Source organism: Ochotona princeps, chromosome 2 (genome assembly GCF_030435755.1).
Source record: "Ochotona princeps isolate mOchPri1 chromosome 2, mOchPri1.hap1, whole genome shotgun sequence".
In the NCBI taxonomy this organism is placed as follows: domain Eukaryota; kingdom Metazoa; phylum Chordata; class Mammalia; order Lagomorpha; family Ochotonidae; genus Ochotona; species Ochotona princeps.
The window spans coordinates 126,847,172-126,861,727 of record NC_080833.1 but is presented as its reverse complement, the minus strand read 5'-3'; the positions used below and the strand labels follow the sequence as shown (position 1 = coordinate 126,861,727).

At 55.1% G+C, this 14,556-nt stretch overlaps 1 pseudogene; it reads right to left on the bottom strand.

Annotated features, from left to right (window-relative positions):
* Positions 1-2,397: 2,397 nt before the first annotated feature.
* The window catches only part of LOC131478233 (paired box protein Pax-7-like), a 43,264-nt pseudogene continuing 31,105 nt past the window's right edge, over positions 2,398-14,556 (bottom strand).

The following is a 14,556-nucleotide window of genomic DNA, read 5'->3' as shown; positions in this document are numbered from 1 at the left end:
GGTCCAGCGTCGTCATCATTTCTAGTAAAACCCCAAAATGCTGACACGAGGCTGAAGCGGATAGAACTGGCTATACACATTAATACGCAAGGTTTTAGGGACAACCTGTCCTAGTCAAGGACTCCCTCCTCAGGAAGGCGGGGGCTCCTCAGTTCTGGGACAACCTCAGAGGCGTGGGGTGAAAGCATCGACTTACTCCCAAGCAGGTCTCAGTTCCATCTCTCCACAAGGGACAGACATTTGGGGTTGGTCCTCTCATTGGAATGCTACCTCCTAGGGGTGAGGCTGAGCAGGGAAGGGGGAGGCAGGCTGGGGCTGGTGCTTCAGTGGTTCTGATGTCACCCATCTGAGGTCCCCTGCTCCCAAATCATGTGGGACGTACACGGACTCAGACACTTTCCAAGCCAGGACTCTCAGGGAAGGATGGGCCCATTCAAGGAACGTGCATGAAGAAGTGCTTGGTCCTCGGGAAGGGCTGTAACATGAACTGGGTTGCCCAGGGACATCACTGTCTCCCTTCTCGTCCAGAGCCGGAAGAACCCAAAGTCTCCTGGAGTGGTTGCTCTAGCCGAGACCGAGGTTGAACCTAACGGGCCACATGTGCCTGTCTGTCCCCTATCCCCCATGACTCCGCAGGTCCTTCGCAAGTGGAGATCTAAGCCACCGTAATCATGTCCAGAACTTTCTGAAGATAAGAAGCAGGTGAGCTATGTCACAGAGGTGATGTCCATGCAGACAAGTGGCTTTGTCCCCTGCCAGTCCAGCCTCCTGGGGGAGATCTCAACTAGACATTGAGGCAGCAGCCCTTCCCTCTGTGCTGGACAAGGACAAGAAGAACGGACTGAGCAAAAAGGTGGCCTCGCATGCTCAGGTAGCGACAAACCATCAGGTCCAATGTCTGTGGATTCAGCACGGAGTCCTCCATCCGAGTGCCCAGCCCCCAACAGCACTTGGTGAAGGTGATCCGAGAACAGAAGATTGTAACAACCACAATGAAGACACATCCAACTTTGAGAAGCAGATGAAAGTGGTGAGCAATTCCAAGGGAGCGGCTAACAGGGGTACCCAGCTCTTAGAGCGACTGGGGAGCTTGAGGGGTAAAAGAAGGTGCCTCCCCTCTCTACTCTGGAACCTTTGGTATCAGGGTGGTGGCTGGCAAAGTGGCCACGTGCTCTAGTTCAGCTGTGGGGCATCATGAGGCTCAAGCTCCTTGGCTGGGCATTTGACCTCACTGAGTCATGCCACTCTGCATGGGACATCAGCTGAGGGATTCAGGGGCCTTCCTGTGGGGCAAGCAACCCCTGCCTGGGCCCAGAGCTCAACTCCCAAGGTCTCTGCCCCTTGGAGGTTCCCCCCTCGAACTCCCACCATGAAAATAGGCATGTGCAGAAGGGGCTCAGCACTCTGTAGCAGGCTTTGTGCAGCTCAGCTCCTGGTGCGGACTTGAAGGTTGCAAGCAAACACCTTGGCCCAAACCCCCAAGCAAAGGCCCTTCTGAGCCTGCCTTGGACCCCCTCACTGCCATGTCCCTCTCCCCAGCCCATCTGAGGAAATTAAAAGGTTCCACAAGCCCAGGCCCTCCATGGGGTAGACAAGATTGGAGGCTGAGCTGCAGGCTGAAAGCTCTCTGCTTCCAGATGCCTGCTCTCGGGCTGACAAACCCTGCTGTCACAGGGTCCTATTCCCTGATAAAGCCCCATTCCTGGTCTTTCTCCCTGGGCTGTGGCCCTCCTACAACACCCCTCCCAAGCAGAGATGTGTGGGGACGGTCCTGAAGCCCCCCCCACCCAATCCCTGGGTGGAGGCTGGACGGTCACCCTGCTTACTTCATAATAAGAACCCAGGGCCAGGCCCCTCTACTAGGGTCCAGTGTCCATGGGAGGGAAGGGCTTTGCTTCTGATGCTGGGCCACAGACCCGTCTTGGAGGGCCAGCTCCCAGCCCTTGTTACTGACAGTGGCCTTGTGGGCTTCACCTCCATGTCCACCAGGGCACCCTGCATCCAAAGCCCAAGGGCTCCAGGCCCTCATCATGGGCGCCATCCTTTTTGGGGTGGGGGGCAGAGGTGCTCTGTTCAGGGGAAGCCACAGAGCCCACTGAGGTGAGATGGCCAAGAGGCCACAGTCGATTGGATTGTGGGAGCACTGAAGGTTAGCAGGACCCTATGGGGCTAGCACGGGGTCGCACAAGCCCAGGGGTCATGAACTGGGTCCGTAACGCAGGTGAGCAATGTGAGCTGTGCCCCTCCAGGGCCTGGGCAATGAGAAGGAAAAGGTCTCCCTTCTAGGCCTCCTGAGGCTCCAGAGGCTCCAGGGGCAGGAGGGAGCAGAGGCCAGGAGGCTCAGGGGTCAGGCAAGGCTGGGTGGGGCTGAGCCTGGGGCAAGTCACCCCAGGGACCCTAGTAGGCCTGGCCAGTTTCCACTGGCAGCAGTCCCAGCATAGCGGAGTGCTCCCCCAGCTTCATGCGGCGCTGTGTGGACAGGCTCACGTTTTTGGCCAGGTAGTCAACAGCAGCTGGGGAGAGAGACAGAAACTCAGATATGGAGGTTCTTTTTGAAAATTGTTCCATCTGCCTCCTCCCTCCCTCCTTCCTTCTGTTCAGCCACCCAACCCATCCATCTACCCATCCTTCATCCATCATCCATCCACCTACCAGTCTATCCATTCAGCCATAAATCCATCTACTCACACATACATCCTTCCTTCAATCCAGCCAGCCACCCACCCACCCACCTCTTCATGAAACTCTTTCTTTCACTCTTGACCAATCATCAGCAAAGCTTTACCTAACACTTATTTGCTCAGCTCTCTCATGGGCCCTGTGGGAAAGTACGAGAGGATATTCCCATTGTTGAAAAGGGAATTAAAATTGCTCTTCCAAACAGTCCTTGACATTGCCCTGCTATGGAGGCCATCTGGCAAGTCCTGCTGAGGACAGCTAGTAACGAGGCAAGCTCCTTCTGCCTTCTAATGAACTGAGTGCTCCATACAGAAGGAAGAGCAGGCTGACGGACACACAGCGAATTGAGGCCCAGTTCTGGCCACCCAGACAGGGTTGTGTGTGCATATCTGTGTAAGTGGAGTGGGATCAAGATTATCTGTGTAGTCATGATGAACATCACACAAGAGCAGCACCTGCTCAAGCACATGCGCATACATGCAGGAGTCCTGTGCCCCCTTCTGAGTAGACAGACAGGGGAAGATCTGTCATGCACCGACACTGCATACAGGTGAGTGTCGCCTGAGCCAGGGACAAGCACCTGTACACGTGTATGTGCATGTGTCTGACACTGGTCCGGTGCACATGCCTTCTGTCTTGACTGTCCTGATTGGGCCTGTTGAGGCTGCAGCATCAAACCGTCCTGACCAGAGGCCTTTCCTGGCTCCTGGCCAAGGCCTCCTGACACACAGGGCTATAGACTCCAAAGCCAGGATCTGTCACTGTGGCCAAGCCAACACTCCAGGAGGCAGAGATGGGCAGAAACACCACCATGCCAGGAATCCTGAGGCCAGGTTCCATACCTACCCTATCACCTGTCCAGAGAAGACCACGCTTTACATGTTGCCCCAACATAGCAGGCTCCTGCCAAGGGCAGATGGGTGGCACCCCTGGGTGGTAAGCACAGCCTAAGGATGAAGTCAAGAAAGGCAAGTGAGCAATGCCGGTTCCTGGCCCACAGAGAGGCCTTGTAGTCTGTATGATCCAGGCCTGCCACTGTTGAGTTTGCAATCTGGAGCACACAGTATTACCCCTCCAAACCTCAGGGTTCTGGTCTGTAAAATGGGGCTACTCATAGTACTGAGGCTGCAGAGCTCCTTGGAGCTCCACAAGCCTGTGCCTGTGACCACACTTTGCCTGGCTCATGGATAAAGAGTTTAAAGGCAGGCACAGGGACCCTAGAAGTGGGCTTGGTGGGAAAATTTGACCTCCAGTAGGTGCAAAAAGTATGGCAAATGCAGACTTGCCATCCCAGCTCCTTCCTGCTTGCGTGGTTTTGGGCAAAACCTTTTGCCCTTTAAGTCTGTCTCCTTCATTTCTAAAATGGGAGAACCTAATCAGGCTTCCCCCAGGGATGCTGTGAGGAGTCTTATTGTGAGAAAATACTTTTTAAGATGGCCGTCACAGGGCCCAGTGCAGTGGCTCAACTGGCTAATCGTCCCCCTTCAAGTGCTGATGTCTCATACGGGGGCCAGTTCGTGTCTCAGCTGCTCTACTTTCCATTCAGCTCCCTGCTTGTGGCCTGGGAAAGCACTAGAGCATAGCCCAAGTCCTTAACATCCTGCACCCAAATTGGGGACCCAGAAGAAACTCCTAGCTCCTGGTTTTGGATTGGCTCAGTTCCAGGTATTTTGCAGCCATTTGGGGGAGTGAACCAGAACACAGATAATCTGCCTCTCCTTCTCTATAAATCTGCCTTTCCAATAAAAATAAATAAATCTGTAAATAACAATAACAACAATAATAGAGATGGCCATCACAGAGGTTCAGTTGCCCTGATGCTGCCATGATGTGCCAATGTCCTGGGGTTGCTCTGGAATGTCTGAGCTTTCCAGGCTCCTGGGCAGGGGAGGGGAGGGAAGGGAAGCCCTAGCTAAGGCCCAGGAGCCACCGTCCTCCCTCTGCAGCCACCAGATCTCCAGCTGACACCGCAGAGATAGCTGCAGCTGGCCTTGTCTTGCCTGAGGCCTGTCCTTTATCCTGGAGCGAGGGCATGATGCATTCCCATCTCTGCCACCTACAGACAGACCCACCTGGGCACCAGAGTCCACCTGCCCAGAGGCCTCCCTCTTGGAGCGAGGAACCACAATGGGAAGAGCAGGTGCTAGCGTTTACAGAGTTCCTAAGTCCTTCTGGCTCATCTTTCCCTTAATATACACGGCAGTCCTTGAGGCCAGAAGCACTGACAGGCCCATTTCCTGGAAGCTGCCCTGTGTCTGACACTCTACTGCTAGCTGCTACCCAGACCTGCAGCCTGCATGGAACAGCAACTGGAGTATGCATGGCACCGAGGCTGCACAAAGGTCTCTGTACCTCAACTCTCAAGGGGGCCCATTTGCTCTCCAGGCAAGGTTGGAGATCCTATCCTCATCACGAGAGGCTGTTGTGTGCCTCCTCCCTAAGTCCTCCATGGGCTGTGCTTGCAGGTGGGGCTGAAAGGCCCGGTTTTGGGGAAAATGTGCATGAGGGATGAGCACTCGCTGAGTGCCAGGCTGAGCCAATCCCATTTGACTCTTCCAACAGCCATGGGCTTCAGGCCTGAGGGTGCTCACTGAGCACGAATGGAAACTGAGGCCCCGAAGAAAGCCAGTCCAGAATCCCGCCCAGCACTGCTGCAAGGAGGGGCTGTATGGATGCTGCTTGCGCCTCGCATCACTCGGTGTGTCCCCTCTCGTGCCTCTCCCAGACACCTGCCATGGCCCAGCACACAGTAGGAGCTTGTCTTCGTCCTGTCCAGGTACCTAAGAAAACACCAGGAAGCCTGTCTTGGCTGGTGACCCTGCCAACGCCAAGGTCACACGATGGTCACAGGGCTTACCTCTCCCCACCTTGGAAAGGACGAGGTGGTTGAGGGTCTGCAAGGGACAAGGCTGTGACATCTCTTATCACAACCACCACCAGTGGCCGTCCCTGTCCCTGTGTCCCTGCATGTCCCCTTCTCTGCTCGCACCCGTGTCCGGGTTCTAAACATCTCAAATTAGATTACGCAGGAGGTGGCAGGAGATATGGTGGTGATGCCAAGCAGTAAACAAACCTCGGCCGTCAGCGCCTCGTCAGTCCGCGGCCCCTGAGGGGGACTCTTCTAGACACAAACTCTTATTAGACTTGGCAGATCTATTAACATTCTCTTCACACTTCTGCGTCCCATCAGTCCCATCATTAGCACAGCCCCGGCCTCTGGGAACACCAGGACCATACTAATCTGCCGGGTGCCCCGTCCCTGGCCCCCCACCCCTCCCAGGAGCAGACAGTGACAGATGGTCAGACAATGGAAAGGGCAGGAAAAGAAGGAGTGAAGTAGTTCTAGGGAACCAGAGGGGCCCAGAAAAAAGGGGAGGACCCTTTGGCCAGAGCCTGGCCCATGTATTTGCTCGGTCTGTGGCCCCGTGTGGACCGGGGCTGCAGGTGTGGCTGTGAACTCATTGATTTGTGCTGTTGTGTGTCCTCAGGCATGTGACCGCTCTGTGGGTCCCCTACATCCTCTGCCGTGCAATGGCAGCAGCCACAAACACTGCCAGGCCAAGCTCAGAGTGGGTGTCCAGGAGGCAGGTGTCCTTGCTTCCACACCCATATGTTTTGTGTGTTTGAATCTTACACATCTGTACGTACACACACACACACACACACACACACGGGTGAGGGCTTACCTGCATCCAGCTGCAGGTAAAGTGATGAGCACAGACCCACATGTGGGTGAGTGCAGGTGTCTCAGTAAGGGTCTCACACAGTCTGCTTTGGCTGCAATATCAAGTGAGGGTGGCTCTAAGCCCACCACCCCTGGCTGTGGGGCTTTGGGAAAGCTGCCTAACTCTCCCACACTCTAGTTTTGGCATCTGCCCAGAGTTTTTGAGAATCACAGCGATGAAGGCCATGTCTTTTGGCCAGTGCTCCTGGGGCTAAACTGGAGTCCAGGACAGATGTAAGCAGGTGAGAGGGGGAGCCTGCATCTCTTTGGGAAGGGTTGGAGGAAGTAGCCCAAGTGCAGCTTGGAGCTCTCTCTGGAGGAGCTGGGGGGCAGGGGTGGAGCTGGAGGAGAGTGAGAGGAAGAAGAGGGCTGGAGGAAGGTACAGGAGGGGAGGGGAGCTGAGGCCCAGGAACTTGTGCCCTACTCCTCCAGCTAATGGGAACAAACACTCCTTTCTCGCCTCCTGGGCCCCTTCCCTGTTTGATCCCCTCCCCTGCCGGCCTTTGCTGACTTTGGGGTTAATTTTATTTCTGAATTGGGCAGGGCTCCTGGTGTGACTAACGCCTGCCCCAGGCCTGCTGCCGCTGGAACCGCTCTCAGTCTTGATCAAGAGCATGTGTGTCCCGCTGCAGTCTGGACACATGGGCGGGGTCAGGGGGTCGCCCAGGGACCTAGGACACACTCTCATGCGCCCTGCTTTCAGACAAGCATGCAGACCCGTGCTCCCCCCTCCGACCCTCACACCCCTGCTGCTCGGGCTGTACCCCTGAATCACTGCCCACAGTGCACCTGACCATCCACACACATACACATTGCTAGTCAATGCCAGCAATGTGCATGCCTAAACACACATTTACACACATGTACATACACTTGTTATACACAGCTACACATGCACACCTATGCCAAATACATGCATCCACGCATCCACAAACATACACCTGAAAACATTTTAACATACTCCACTGCCACAAGTGTGCACACACACATTCATATAAAATCCCATACAGACAACCTAGGTGAGCTATGTTCATGTATCAATAGTCTATATGCATATTTCTACACAGGACTGCCACATCCCCCACACACATGCTCACCTCTCTGCAAAGATGTTTGCCAACACACGCATGCTAGTTGCTCAGACACACCACATGCACATGGTGTGCGCAGACACAAGTCACCATACATTCATAACAGACACCTCTCTGCACACGAGCAAGCATGCCCAGGCACAGGGAGGGTCCACACACACACGCAGCTGGGCAGTGCAGGCCCACACAGCTGGCTCTCATTTAGCCATGGAGGCCAAGGTCATGTGAGGAAGAGCTGGAGAGGGGTTCAGGAAGCAGAGGTCGGAGAGGTCAGGCCAGGGCTGCGGCTGGAGGAGAGGATCCCCCAGGCTTGGAGGCCTCTTCCCACTCCCCGTGTGCCCTTCAGATTAGTTTGACACCAGCAGGTGAGGCCTCATGAGGAGGTGGGGCAGGAGGGTGCCCTCTGGCTCCTGTTCCCCCATTGCAGGCCTGCCTTGCTGCCCTTCCTCCAGCCTTTGGTCTAAGGGGCTGTGGGCCTGGGCTCCAGGCTGGTGCCAAGCGGACAGCAGCTGGAATGAGTGAGTGAGGCCACTGCAGGGTCTGGGGAGATCGCAGGCTCAGGCAGTTAAGCACAGAGCTCAGTACTCAGAACCACCCAGCAAAGCTGAACTGGCGAGCACCACCAACCAAACTCCGAATGTTTGTTTAGGTTGTTCTAATTTGAATTTTAAAGCTGCTCTTCAATTTAGCCATTTCGTGGTTGGGAAACTCAGAATTCTATTTTGGAAAAACTTGGGTGTGTCAATGTTGAAATTCAGAGTCTGAATTCCAATGGGCTGTAAGTGTAAAACACACACTGCTTGTCAAACACATTCATTCATTCATTCCATCCACCCAGCCAGCACAAAGAGCAGTGGGTGAAGTAACTCATTCATGATTTCATATTGAAGTGATCACTTTCTGGATATATGGGATTAAATATGACATGTTAGTAAAAGTAATACCACTTGTTTCTTCTTACATTTTGACATGTGGTCACAGGAAAATGCGAAGTGATGTTTCCACGGGAATCCAAAGGAAAGGAAAGGGACCTGGCTGAGAAAAGGGACCTGGATGCTCAGTTCAGTGTCATCTTGGGCTAAGTCTGTCTCCTATCTGGATTTGAACTCCCCTATCTGCAAAACAGGCGCCCACACCCTAACACCAGACTGCTCTCTCTAGAAGTAAGCAGGAGCCCTTGGAATGAGGGAGGGGAGTGGTACACTCGGGGCCGTAGGCACTCACTCTGGCCGTACTGGCCGTACTGGCAGCCAGCCATGGGGTCCACACTGTAGCCGGTCGTGCTGTAGGTGGGTGGGCCATAGGACTGGGAGGTGGGCAGGCTGTCTCCAGGCTTGATGGAGTCGGCACGCTGGCTGCAGCTGGCCGAGATGGAGGTGGCCGAGTCCAGACCGCTGTGCAGCGGGGAGAGGGAGAAGTCGGCCTGCGGCTGTGGGGGCCACGGCGCCAGGGTTGCTGAGGATGCTCATGACCTGCAGGGGACATAGGGTCAGTGTTGCAAGGACGAGCCTGTGGACAGGGCCAGGCAGCCCTGAAGCAGGACTGGGCCTGCTTCTTCCCTCCAGGTCCCTGCAGTATGGGGAGGCCTCAGTTTATCTGTTCTGTAAATCCTACCCAAGAGGCAGTCACTGGTCTTCAGCATTTCTCCTGCCCAAGTCCTGACCCGTGGGGCACCCCCTCCACTGGTTGCCCTCAGGTGCCAGACCCAATTCACTCCCTTATTCCCCAGGAACTGGCCCAAAGGTGCATCCTGAATGAACGAACAAACAAATGCATTGCCTGCATGCATGACCTGCATAAGTAATGGTACCTTTGCCCTCAGTTTGGGAGCTCTCCTAAGTCAGAGAACTGTGCCTCCTCCACCAGACTGGGGTGTCACCCTCCTCCAACACACATATTAGAGTAGGATTCTGGATCTTCCTGGCTCTACCCCTTTCCTGTACTAGGCTAGCCCTGCTCTCAGCGTCTCCAGATGGGCAGCTTCCTACAAGCACCAACACAAAGCCAAGGTTGTCCACCCACCTCCCACTATGCTATCAGTCCTGATGTCAATGGCCATCAGACGTAGCCACAGCCAACAGGACCATGCAATCGGTAGTGGCGATCTGGCTGCCAGGCCAAGGCTCGTCTTGAGCAATTCATCTTGAAAACCAGGCACTGGGACAGGGAGGCATTCACTTCCTCATTTAACAAGCACACACACAGGGTGACCATGTCCTCAGCCTCAGACCCAGAGTCCCAGGGACTTCAGGAAGAAGCAAGCACACTGTCTGCCCTCAGTGGAGGAGCTGAGCAGATCCACATCTGGTAGGCGAGACCCAGGGGGTGCTCTCTGTCCATCCTGTGGGTTCAGAAAAAGCACCTGCAGGTGGCAGCAGCTGGTGAGCTATGCGGGAGGGGTGTCAGGAAGACAGCTGGCCATGGCCATCCAGCAATGACGCTTCCACTGCCCAGAGTTCCCTGTCCACGTTCTCCAGAGGCCTGGCCTGGCCGACATGGATTCTCTGGGGACAGCTCCTCCACTTCCTCTCTGTGGATATTCCTAGTATCATGGGGACCTGAGCCCCACATATGCTGTCGAGGTCTTCAAAGTGGCGAGGTGGCAGTTCGGTGAGGGGACAGCCATGCGTGAGGTTCAGATGGCACTGGGCTCTTTCTACCATCTGCATTGGAGGTCCTCAGCCCAGGAGGCTGCTGGGGGCTGGTAGGAGGGGTGGTATGAACAGGAAGGGGAAGGGAGGATCCCAGAGACATCTCAGTGATCTAATATCACCCTGGGGCTTAGGAGACAGGTTCCCAGGCTAGACCTTCCTTCCTATCAAAAGTGATAAATCAACACTCAAGCAACACTTCATCTCCCATAAACTCAGACTCCACCATCCACTCATCAGAGACGTGGGCCCTGAGAGCCTGGGGAGAACACAGGAGTCCCATTTCCTAGCCCTCAGGATCACGGGGCAAGGGACTCGAGCCCTTGCTCCATTTTTCCCACCTGCTCATTGCCAAAACGTCAAACTTACAAGCGAGGAAGGGAGAGGAATAAGGGAGAGGATGCAGGAGTTAGCTCTGAGACAGGCTGCAAGCAGTGCCCAGACCAGCACCCAGTCTGAAAGACAAGGACCATTATGGACCTGACATCCAACCTGACCCCATCCCCCAGGACTTACCCAGGGCTCTTCAGAACCTTCCACGAGGATTTGATGTAGTCTGCCTCGGCCTCCTACCCCAACCTCTGGCCTCCTACCTCCAGCTCCACCTCCCTCCTCTGCACCGCATCTGAGCTGCACCAAGCCACATGCTGCCTCCTGCACTCTCATGCATACTCATTCAACAAACACTGCACGGAGGGTCACTTGCACCAGGCCAAGGACAGGGCCGGACCTTGAGTTCTCTAATGGCAGCGTGGAGCTGGGTTTCAGCCACAGCTGCAGCCTCACGACCTTTGCTGTGTCTGCCACGGACAGTGAGCTCAAGAAAGCTCTGCCACCTTCATGCATATTCATGAAACAGGTGTTTGTGAGCAGGTTTGATGCACCATTGAACTGGTCACAGAGGATACAGCAATGAGCGAGCCCAATTGCACATCCTCCTAGAGCAGGAAGCTCTACAAATAAATGGCCATTTCTGATCCTGAAAAATGCTAGGGAGGAAAAGTAAGGGGATGTGGAATGGGATGTTGGAGGGGGAGTTGGGCAAGGGAGAGGAGACGTTCAGCAGGACTACAAAGAACCAGCCACAAGTTTCCAGGCAGGCCAATCAGCAAGTGCAAAGGCCCTGAGAGGGGAAGCAGAAGGTCAAGGTTCAGACCAAAATCCTGGGTGCTGCAGGCCTCCCACAGTCCTCTGTTCAAGCTCTGGAGACCTTGGTCCTGGCCACCACCGGCCAGTTCCTGAAGAGCTCAGGCCCAGGGAGCACCTCCTAGAATGGGATTTGTTCCATGGGCTTTGTCCTGGAACACCCAATCAGCTCCACATCTGGGTCGGCATGAATGAAGATGTGTGACCTAGGCCATGAGGCATTCAAGTCCCTGGAGGTCTGAGGACACAGCAGCTGGCTTTCTCCCCACCCTCCGGTCTCCAGCCAGAGTGCCACCAGCAACCGGGACAGCCACCACCAGAGACTGAGGCACAGGCTCATCTGGCATCACACAGGTGGGATGAGGTCGCCCAGGTGTCCCAGAGCCCCACCCCACCTCACCCTACCACAGGCTGCCAAAGGCTGGCCCAGCCCCGCAGGCCCCAGGGAGGCGCCCACATCCAGCCCTTCTCGGGTCTCTCTGCCTGCAGATGCAGGAAGCTTTTGGCCACGGGAAGGGGCCCAGTTGAGGTCTGGGGCCCGCAAACTTTTGAACTTGAGGAAGTCCTGGTCTGTTGTGGTCAGCCACCCCCTTCAAGAACGCTCCGGCCTCTCCCCGGGTGGGTCTGCCGTGTTCCCCGTGACCTTGCTCTCACTAATGTATTACTTCTTGCTATGTTACGGTTACTAACTCAAAATCAATACCGACCTCCACATCTGTAAGATTTTATCTGAAGGCAAATCTCAGGCCTGTCCGTCAAGCTGACTGACAGCCATCCCTTCCTCTCCTTTCCTCTACCCACCCCTCACCCAGCCCCCAACCCCTTCCTCCCGCTCTACCCCAAATCAGTCCCAGCCTCAACCAGACTAAATCATTGAGGAGCGTGGGCCCCACCCTCCCTTCCGCCCGCCGCTGGGGAGAGGCTAGCAGGTTTCAGGGGTGGAGCCCCCCTTGCACAGACCCTGCTTGCCTGCGCACTCCCCTACTTTAAAAGAAGGGGATCGAGAAATGTAATTAATTTCCTACGTTCCTGAGCTGGCCCTGAGGGCCTGGGACCAAGGCGGCTGAGCTGCGGGATCTGCACCCTCTGTGATAACCGAGCACAGCTCTGGGAGCACGGCAGCAATTAGAAGGGGCGATCACCATCACCGGGGCTCCGTGGCAGGGGCCAGGCGGGCGGGGGCCACAGCGGGGTGCAGAGTGGGATGGGGCAGCGGGGGTGCAGGGGCTGGAGGCCATGAGGTCAGGATGGCGGGACCTCTCTGGGAACAGAGCCTGAAATAATGAGATCAGGGATGTCAGGATCAGCTGCAGGTCGGGCTCCCATCCCGACACTGCCTAGCGGTGGGGGGAGTGGAGAAGGGTTTACTCTGAGGTTCAAAGAGACACAGCAGAGGACACTGGGCCATGCAGTACAGATGGGGAGTGGGGATGTCTCGTGTTGGCATCTGCGTTCTGCCATTGACCAGCTGGGACCCTGAACAATTACTGGAATCCCTGTGCCTCAGTTTTCTCATTTGAATGATGGGAATGATTCTTGCTGTAGCCACCTATAACCTTACTATAAGGGCTAAATGAGCAGATGCGCATAGAATGTTAACACAGTGTCAGTGCCACATTTGTTCCCGATCAATGCCACGTCTCCCATCCCCTGCCCACCCGATTTAGAGGGATGGAGGAGGGGGAGAGGCGAAGGGGCTCAAGGTCCTGGCCTGGTCCCTGGTGAACAAGCTCTGGGGTCTCCTTGAGTCAGGGACCATCTCTCTCTTCCTCTTTCCCCAGGGGGAGATGGCACCCAATGCTTCTGAACGAAGAACTACCCGGAACATAAGCCCACATTGCTCCCAACTTGCTCCCCTACTCTACAAAGGGAGCCACCAGGAATGCAGATCCTGCTGGTAAGTCTGGGACCTCTCCCAGCCCAAGGGCCAAGAACGTCCCCGCTCCATGCCACGTGGGCACAGAGCAGCCTGAGCCAAGTGCAACACATGCATCATGCCTCCTGCCAGGTGAGCAGGCAATGTTGTCTTGATACCCCCATCGAGGGTCCCTATCACCCTTACATCTGCACCCCAACTAGGCTTGAAACTCACTATGCACACACCTACACACAGAGACAGGCACAAACATGTAAGCACACCTGATACACATGTGAAATTGGGAAGACAACTTGTGGGAACAGTCAGACACTGAGTTAGTGACAACAGACTGAGGGCAGTATAAACCCACAATGCCCTCCTGCCCCAGGCCCCAGCTGGGGGTCCAAGGATGCTCTTGCCTGCAGGTGGCAGGTATAGCTTATCCATTCCCTTGATCTTTGGGAGAGGGGCAGTCTTCAAGCATGGGAGTCAGCCAAGGTGGCCTGGGTCACCACCCAGCCCCTATAGGCCTGGGACCTAGAGTCCATCTCGGTGCCCAGGACCCCACCCTGAATGATTCTTACTGCGTCATTACAAAGAGCTAGGACCCGTCTGCTGTCTGTGTTGGTCCTGGTTCTCAGCACCCACTTGCCAAAGCTGACTTAAGACCCCCAGGGGGGAAAAAGACTCCCCAGAGATTCCAACTGCAGACAATTTTCAGAATCTCTGTTTTCAAATCGTCACTGTTGTCATGCTCACACCATGAGTATGCACACCTGTAAGAGCCATGACAGGCACAGAGACACGTACACGAGCTGGCAGGAGCACACAGCAAAGACAGCACCTGCCGAGCTGCAGAGCACCCCTCCCCATCCCCATGTGCCACCAGGACCCATGCCTCCACATGCAGGCACAGACATGACAGCCTCACAGTGCCATAATTTACCTGCCTGCCTAGTCTACCCTCCTGCAGCCCCAATACACTCTCCACACCCTCCTTTACACACACACACACACACACACCAGTCCCACCGCCTATCCCAGCTCCACGCTGAGATTAGTGCAAGTGGAGAAATCTCACAGCCAGGCAGGGGCCACCACCACTCCCTGCCTCTCAATTCTCCACTAAGAGGATCTGGGCCCCCCTCCCCTCTGCCTTCCCCCTGCGGACAGCAGTAATGGGCTTCAGGTGCTGACTGGGAGCTTTCAAACAAGATGGTACCTTATAGGCATTTTAAGGTATATAGCAGGTCCTGTATATAAACTAAAATTGAAATGTCAATGAGCTAATCATAGGTTGTGGTTAGGACTTGCTGTTTTTTTATTTTTATTTATTTATTTTTTTAACATACTGGTTACTCAAAACCATGTCAATTCCATAATATTGCAAATTGCTGTTGATGTTAT